We start from the raw sequence: 8265 nt of genomic DNA, 5'->3' as shown, positions 1-8265 counted from the left end.
GAAAGTGGTACGAGGGTTGGAACGGGGTCCACTCAGCCTCGGGAGGTCAACTGAGTAGAGGTGGGTTCGATTCCCACCTCAGCCATCCTGGAAGTGGTTTTCCGTGGTTTCCTCACTTCTCCTCCATGCAAATTCTGGGATGGTACCTAACTAAAGACCACGGCCGCTTCTTTCCCTCTTCCTTGTCTATCCCTTCCAATCTTCCCATCCCATAGCAGGTGAGGCCGCCTGGTCGAGATACTGGTCATCCTCCCCAGTTGTATCCCCCGACCCAGAGTCGAAGCTCCAGGACACTGCCTTTGAGGCGGTAGAGGTGGGATCCCTCGCTGAGTGTGAGGGAAAACCCGACCATGCAGGGTAAACAGATAAAGAAGAAGAAGAAGCCACACACACACACACATAGAATGTAAGGGGTATGGGTATTGTACCAGGAAGGCCTAGGTCCTGGCACATATCAATTGAAGAAACTTTATTTCAGCATACAATTTCCGTCCGCCATGCGAACAACGGAGCGAAGGAACATTCCAGTACGTACCAGACTCCACGAGTGACCAGGCGAGGTCAAGTGACGTCACCTACCGCTTGAAACTTGCCTCCCCTAGAGATATTTCTCGAAAGAATTTTTCTCTCGTAAACTTTTAACGCCTCAACCAATTTGAACAGGACCAACACTAAATTGTAGCAGACATCGTAAAAGAAAAATCCTGTAAATTTCAAAGCAATTTGTCCAGTAGTTTCTGAATTATAACAATATAAAGTTTAAGAAGATCGAGCACTCTCGGTCACATGACTTAGAACACCACCCCTCCTGGCGCACAGGGGCGTATTTTCCTTGCATGCAAGGCATTCATTGCATGCGTTACGATAGCGCGAAGAACTGTCTGAAGTACGACTTTAGGCTGTTTCAAGTCAAGTATTATTAATTTCATCTCTCAGAAGTTTAAAAGTTCCTCTCAACTTGCATTAGTTCTGTTGCTTGACTACGTGTGGCGCTGTTGTAGTCTCGCCATCTACTCTACCGTAGACAGAATGAGAGAGCAAATGTAGAATTTACGGGCGTAACGCATTCAATCTTAAAATTGCATTCGGTGGCAGACGTAGTTCTGAAACCCTCCGCATGACGTCACTGCACTTCAATCTTTTTCACCATTCACCTGCTACCCTCGGCCAACTGCTAACAGCTTTGAAGAAAGGCGGAATGTCCAAGGTAACGTCGAGTGCGAAGCACGGATTACCCCCTGGCGAGATGAGCTCTCTTCGGGACGAATCCAATACAGCTGCTCCATTTTCCAAGACTGGCCTTAACGACGATAGCCAGCCCAAAGCTGTGTGGAGGATGTTTGGATTTAGATGCTGTTGCTATTAATAAATTCAAAGGTAGAAGGTCCTTTTAGTCATCTGAACTTGGTGAAAATAGAGATGCATAACAGATGCCATAAACGCTCTTGAAAGTGTTAGGAAGACCTGTCATACATAATTATGAATTCCATGAAAAGGCCTTGCGTAAACAGGAACCTCAGCTGCATATTCTTCTCATTTTAATTAGGTACCGGTATGTTGTAGTTATTCATCCACTTAATCCTTCAACATTATCCCATGTAGACCTAGTTCCAAAAATTTCATGTATTGACATTTTATCCCAATTAGTGACTTCATGATAGTAGGCAACACGAAATCTAGCAGCTGCCCAAGTTCAGGAAAATACCCAACATACACTCAGCAAATAGGAATATTCAATTTACAGTATTATTGGCTTTCTTGCATAAACAAATAAGAAAATAACACACATATTAATATTTCTACTTTTTGTTAATGTGGAGAAAAATATTACATTCTACTGAACACAATTTATAGGCTAATCTAACAGAAAAGTTAGGGCATTTAAGCTGGAATAAAAACTTTTATAACGCAGGATACAATTCCTGAGACAGCGGATAGGTCTTGCTATCCAGCGAGGAAATGCTGCCAGTGTTATGGGCACTTTTCCAGATAACGCTCCACTGGACGAAGTCTTTTATCTTACACCTTAGACTTTCGAGCTGGAGCGAAGTTTAAAAAAAATGATTGTTGAAATATTATTTTGTATTAAACGGTTGAGCATATAAACACATACATTTCATCAAATAAAATGGGCAGTTTCATATTCCTTAAATCACTACAAATAAAAATAAAAAATCTATTTGATAATATATGCAATTACCAGGCTATATCACCGTTGCGTCTGAATATATTGCTGAGAATGCTGTCGAAGAAGTACTGACACGCGGCAGGTATATCAGTAAGAACGATCATTCTTTGATAGAATTTCGCACAATATTGAACCTTAGATAACTGAACTTTACATGGCATAGTTCTAACCTGAAATATTTCATACGATTTTTGGGGCACCACACAATGATTGTAAGAAATTTTCATTTTCTTCTGGCGAGTTTCCTAAAGAGCAATTCAGTAAATTGATGGAATTCTACGGGAAATATTTTGATACAGTACGACTTAAATCCGAATTGAGGGCAATGTTCACTTTTGAACACTTCAAAGATATGACTGCGGCTTAAATCCGGAAGTTCGTATTGACCACTGATACTTATAGTGGTCTTCCTGAGCTTTATAAATTGTGCACATTGGTTACAACTATTCCCGCTATATCATCTGCAGAACGCTCTTTCTCTGCCCTAAAGCGAATAAAATCCTTCGTCCACAATTCTTAAAGTGAGTCATCCCTCTGCATTAGGAATGATGTCTATAGAGAAGGATAATCTTGTTGAGTTGAAAACACGTGGGGAATTCTACAGTGACGTCAACAAGGAATTCTGAAAAAAGAATTGCAGGATCGACTTCAGCTAAGTGTAATTAGGATGATTAGAATTGGAATTTACTAATTACATTGTGTTACTGCATGGTTACTAGTTGCATGCCTCCGTGGGGAATCCAGGATACGCCTCTGCTGGCGCAGATATATATGCCACTAGGTCAAGGCTAACAAGCAGTCCAGTGCAGAGCAGTACAGTGCAGAGCAGTACAGTATGTGTGTGTGAGTGAGACTGAGGGGAGACTGACCCTCGTACAGTATGTCCGTGCAGTCTCGAAGACAGTACTTTCCGTTGCGTTTCGCGGAGACGAAATTATGGGACAATCAATCACCGTCGTACTTGTAAAAGATGTCGCACCGTACCTAGTTTATCGTGCCGCGACTACGATATAATTCACAGACATTTCGGAGTATAACACGTGTGAAATCATTGAAGTACGAAGTTAAATATTGGACATTCACAAAATAGAACATGACGTGTGAACTTAATTAATTTCACATAATATTAAATTACTGCAATAAACAGAAACTGTCGTGTACAATAACTCTAACTACTCTAGAACTCTTTTTTCTAATACAGTACATCCTTGAACTGTGTCTCTTTATTGACGTGCCATATTAGGACACGACTTACTACAGTGATAAACTTGGTGAATATTAAGAACTTTTTCTAAAGTAATATAATTTTATCACCACCAGAAAATCAGTGTTATCTGCTAGGATAATGATTCAAAGACCGTGGTCAGAGACGGTAATGAGAAACATTACACGTAACTTTTTCAATTGTTTGAACTGTGTATTTATGGACGTTCTCAGTGACGATTTAAAATAGTGTTTTATGCAGCAAGGACTGTGATTATTCATTTAACATCATAAAATGAACACACGAACTGAACTGTGTTCAACAGTGAATGATAGCATCTGTAAATACTACTTGCACTAAATTAACGTTCCGTGTGCTAAAATCACCTCCACAAGCAGCGGAAATCTTAATGAAATTCTACAAGATCCAGCTACCTTCTACATCATCTCATCTATGGTACCCATCGAGGGACGTCGACGTGGTTTCTTCGTGGAACATCAAGTTCGAGTCTTCGTCCGCGCCCCGCGGAATGTTCCAGATTCCCATCAACATTTGTAAGCCAAATTTTCTTTATTAAGCGAGTAGTCACAAACTGACTGACCTTTTTCTTATCAATCTTGAACAGTGATTTACTCAGTGCTGCGTGTGACGATATTTCGTAGTTTTCATCATTTCTCAGAAATTCATCTTTAATAAAAATTTATTTTTTTCAAAATCTAATATTCATATTACATAGAAGAACTCTAGGATTTTCAAGTGTTCTATATTTCAAGGCTAACAAACTGAGAAACTTTCAACATAATTTTAAATTCTCATTTCAATTTTCAATTATGTGTGTGTGTTCATTTCATGAATTAATACTTAGAAAGACTTTAGGTGAAGAACTGACACTTCGTATTTTCACAAAAGACTATAGGATCTGTGAGATTTATTTATTTTCACGAACTGAATTCAAGAAGATTTACGTTAACATTTTTGATTTCAACAAAATATCTGAGTCATATATTGATATTGCAGGGTGATGAATTATTTAACATTATTAAGAAATTGTTTGAAAAGTTATAACCATCTATTATTCGCCCTTCTGCGATTCTATCCTGCTCTGTATCGGCTCCAAAACCAACTTCCACTACCTGAGATACTTCTCATGTCCTACACCCCGAACTTTTCCTGGTACAGTATAGATATTTTGTTAACTGGTAAAAAAAAAAATACATGTCACAGTCTATGCTAGGTATGGTTTACCATGTCCTATTAGTTACCTCGCAAGCCTGGGATACAGAATATACGGTAGTAGTATAAAGTTACAGTTTTGTAACGCTAATATTCGTATGTATAAGTTTTATTAACGTACCAGAAACCCATGACATGCAGCTGTTGCCATTTCAACACCGTTTTAAGGACCACCGATCCAAGTCGGGATTTGAACCCGCGAACTCGTACTCAGAAAGACAGCGGCTCAACCAACTGAGCCACATGAAAAGGAGGCGTTTGTGATTATTGTTATACAGTACATAGTTGCAGTTAGTATTTTTACAAAGGTTTTATGAGAAGCATTTATTAAGGCGTACGTTTTCCAATTGCCCTAAATGCAAGAGACCGGACGGAAGAACTAGCTTGAAGCTAAAGAGCCTTGCAGGGATGTCGCTTCCTTCTCTGTTTACTTTTCCAAACCAAACTCCATGGTGTAACAGCCCCGAAGGGCCATCGCCTACCAAGCGACCACTGTTCAGCCCGAAGGCCTGTAGATTATAAGGTGTCGTGTGGTAGTGGTGGTGGTGGTGGTGGTGGTGGTGGTGATTATTGTTTTAAGAGGAAGTACAACTGGGCAACCATCCTTTATATAACACTAATCAGACAGAAAAAATGGAAGGGGTTCGACACTTCGAAACATGAAGGTATCGGCCAAAAGAAGACAAGGACCACGAAGGGCGTGAAAATGAAAGACTCCCTAGGCCTCCATACGTAATACCGTCGGGGTCGGAAAAGAACAAGAGTTGACCAAGAGAGGTCGGATAGGATAGATGAAAGTGAGAAGCCAGACACGAGTAACTGGAAGCAATGCCAGGACTCAGCTAAGGGTCCCGTGGTCGCCAACCCACGCTCCAAAGTTCAGAGCCCCTGGAGCCTACCGTGGGTGTTATTCTACCGCCCCTACTCACAGCTGGAGGTGTCGTGTGGTCAGCACGACGAATCCTTTCTGCAGGTTTTAAATGAACGCAACGCCCATGTTCGAAACACTTCTTAGCTCTGTGACGAGAAAACCATGAAAATGGTTTTCTCCTCCACTCACCGTGGAGAGAACGATCGAAAAAATGAAAAAAACAACCCTGAACTGTGGATCACTCGGCTCGTGGGTCGATGAAGAACGCAGCAAATTGTGCGTCGACATGTGAACTGCACGATACATGAACATCGACATTGCGAACGCACATTGCGGTCCATGGATTCTGTTCCCGAACCAAGCCTGGTTGGGGGTCTGTTGCTAAAACTGAACGCGACATTGCGTTCGAAGGGTGGGAGCGTCGCGGTTCGTGCGGCCACGGCCGCCGCCGCGTGTCCTGAAAAGAGCTTCACCCCGGTGGAGCTGGACCAGTCGATACCACCACTGAGAGTGTGTGTGAGACGGGAGGGTTGGTCCGCGCAGCGTCTTTGTGTCTGCTGGCACCGGCTCGCCGCCCATGCCCCGCGACCAAGCTCGAATGTGTGTGCTTTGTGTGCAGCGACCGAACATTTTGTGCGATACGCACAAACCAAACACGACCTCAGAGCAGGCGAGACTACCCGCTGAATTTAAGCATATTATTATTTGCGGAGGAAAAGAAACTAACAAGGATTCCCTTAGTAGCGGCGAGCGAACAGAGAAGAGCCCAGCGCCGAATCTCACAGGTTCACCCTGCCGAGAAATGTGGTGTTAGGGAGGGTCCACTTATCCCGGGAACCTGCAGCGAGTTCAAGTCCTTCTTGAATGGGGCCACGCTCCGCCGAGGGTGCCAGGCCCGTAGAGACCGGGAGGATCTCTCCTTAGAGTCGGGTTGCTTGAGAGTGCAGCCCTCAGTAGGTGGTAAACTCCATCTAAGGCTAAATATGACCACGAGACCGATAGCGAACAAGTACCGTGAGGAAAAGTTGAAAAGAACTTTGAAGAGAGAGTTCAAGAGTACGTGAAACCGTTCGGGGGTAAACCTGAGAAACCCAAAAATACCTCAACCGGGGATATTCAAGCCTTATCCGGGCCTCTCCCCCTGCTTTGGCCAGATGGGTCCGTCCCCCTGCACGGAGCAATCTGGCGTCAGGGTGGTAACGGGTTTCTACTCGGCCGGGTAGTGGGGGGGGGGGGGTCGGCGGGCCGCACTTCTCCCCTCGTTGGACGTCGCGACCCTTTGGGTGTCGGTCTAAGGCCTGGGTGTCGCAAGGCGTGTTCGTCGGACAGACCCCAGGTGTTCCGGCCGACGGCTCGACGGTATGTGTGCGCGGAGTTGATTCGCCGCCCTTCGGGGCAGGCGTCCGGCCCCTGACAAGCGAAGGCACGTGGCATGGACGACGGACCTCCGGTCCGGCTCCGGCCCCGCTCAACTGTTGGTTTGGGGATGCCTCGGACAGAAGAATCTTGTAGACTCCCGTCAGCGGCGCAAAAGCTTCGGGTAATTTCACGACCCGTCTTGAAACACGGACCAAGGAGTCTAACATGTGCGTGAGTCATTGGGTTGACACTAAACCTAAAGGCGCAATGAAAGTGAAGGTCCCGCCCCGTGCGGTCCGAGGGAAGATGGGCCGCGCTGCTGTGCGGCTCCGCATTCCCGGGGCGTCTCGTTCTCATTGCGAGTTGAGGCGCACCCAGAGCGTACATGTTGGGACCCGAAAGATGGTTATCTATGCCTGGCCAGGACGAAGTCAGGGGAAACCCTGATGGAAGTCCGTAGCGATTCTGAGTACCTCCGAAGTTTCCCTCAGGATAGCTGGTGCTCGAACGAGTCTCATCCGGTCAAGCGAATGATTAGAGGCCTTGGGACCTTCAAATGGGTGAGATCTCCGGATTGCTTAAAACATTGGCTTTCTAGACAGGGGCCGCCATCTCACCGTCAGATAGCTCCTCAATTATAAGCACGTGGGCTGAGTGTACCTCGAACCAGCCTTCAGACCCAAGTAAGAATCCCCGACCTGGCCGGGAATCGAACCCGAGGCCTCCGGTAAGAGGCAGGCACGCTACCCCCTTCACCGTGGGGCCGGCTATTTACTTTTAGGTCTCCTTATTTTGGAATTTGACTTAAAGCATCCTGCATTCTATTCCCGTCACTGACAGAGTTAAGAAAGGCATGGGATGGGGAAGATACAGCCTTGTTTGTGGGTGCAGTAGAGTTTGCCATGAGTCTCCCGTAATCAAAATATCTACGACCTGGGAGGTAGTCCACCTTCACGGGGCGTAGTACCACTAAGAAGACACATTAAATTAAGGTTCTACTTCCTCACAAACGAAGAACGATATTATCAATTCTACGAACAGTTTCAATAATGCAGCCGGTTTATGTTATAAGTACAGCAGCTATGATTTCGATTGTTGGATATAATTACATGGCAACAATCGAAACCATCAATATCCACTGAAGATCCGTCACCGCACTCGGTACGACCGGCTTTCTTTTCAAATCCACCGGACGAGTTGACCGTGCGGATAGGGGCACACAGTTGTGAGCTTGCATCCGCTAGACAATGGGTTCGAACACCACTGTCGGCAGCCCTATATATAATTTTCCGTGGTTTCTCATTTTCACACTAGGCGAATGCTGGAGGCTGTGCCTTAAATAAGGCGACACTCCGGAGATAAAAATCGATATTTTGGTCAGTTTGGTGAATTTTTTTATGACTAAAATTG

At 44.7% G+C, this 8265-nt stretch overlaps 1 pseudogene; it reads left to right on the top strand.

The window, feature by feature from the left end:
- The first annotated feature begins 5718 nt into the window (after nt 1-5718).
- Nucleotides 5719-5873, top strand: LOC136877857 (5.8S ribosomal RNA; annotated as a pseudogene).
- The last annotated feature ends 2392 nt before the right edge of the window (nt 5874-8265 follow it).

The sequence above is a fragment of the Anabrus simplex genome, chromosome 7 (genome assembly GCF_040414725.1).
Source record: "Anabrus simplex isolate iqAnaSimp1 chromosome 7, ASM4041472v1, whole genome shotgun sequence".
In the NCBI taxonomy this organism is placed as follows: domain Eukaryota; kingdom Metazoa; phylum Arthropoda; class Insecta; order Orthoptera; family Tettigoniidae; genus Anabrus; species Anabrus simplex.
This window is presented reverse-complemented; position numbering and strand designations above follow the sequence as displayed.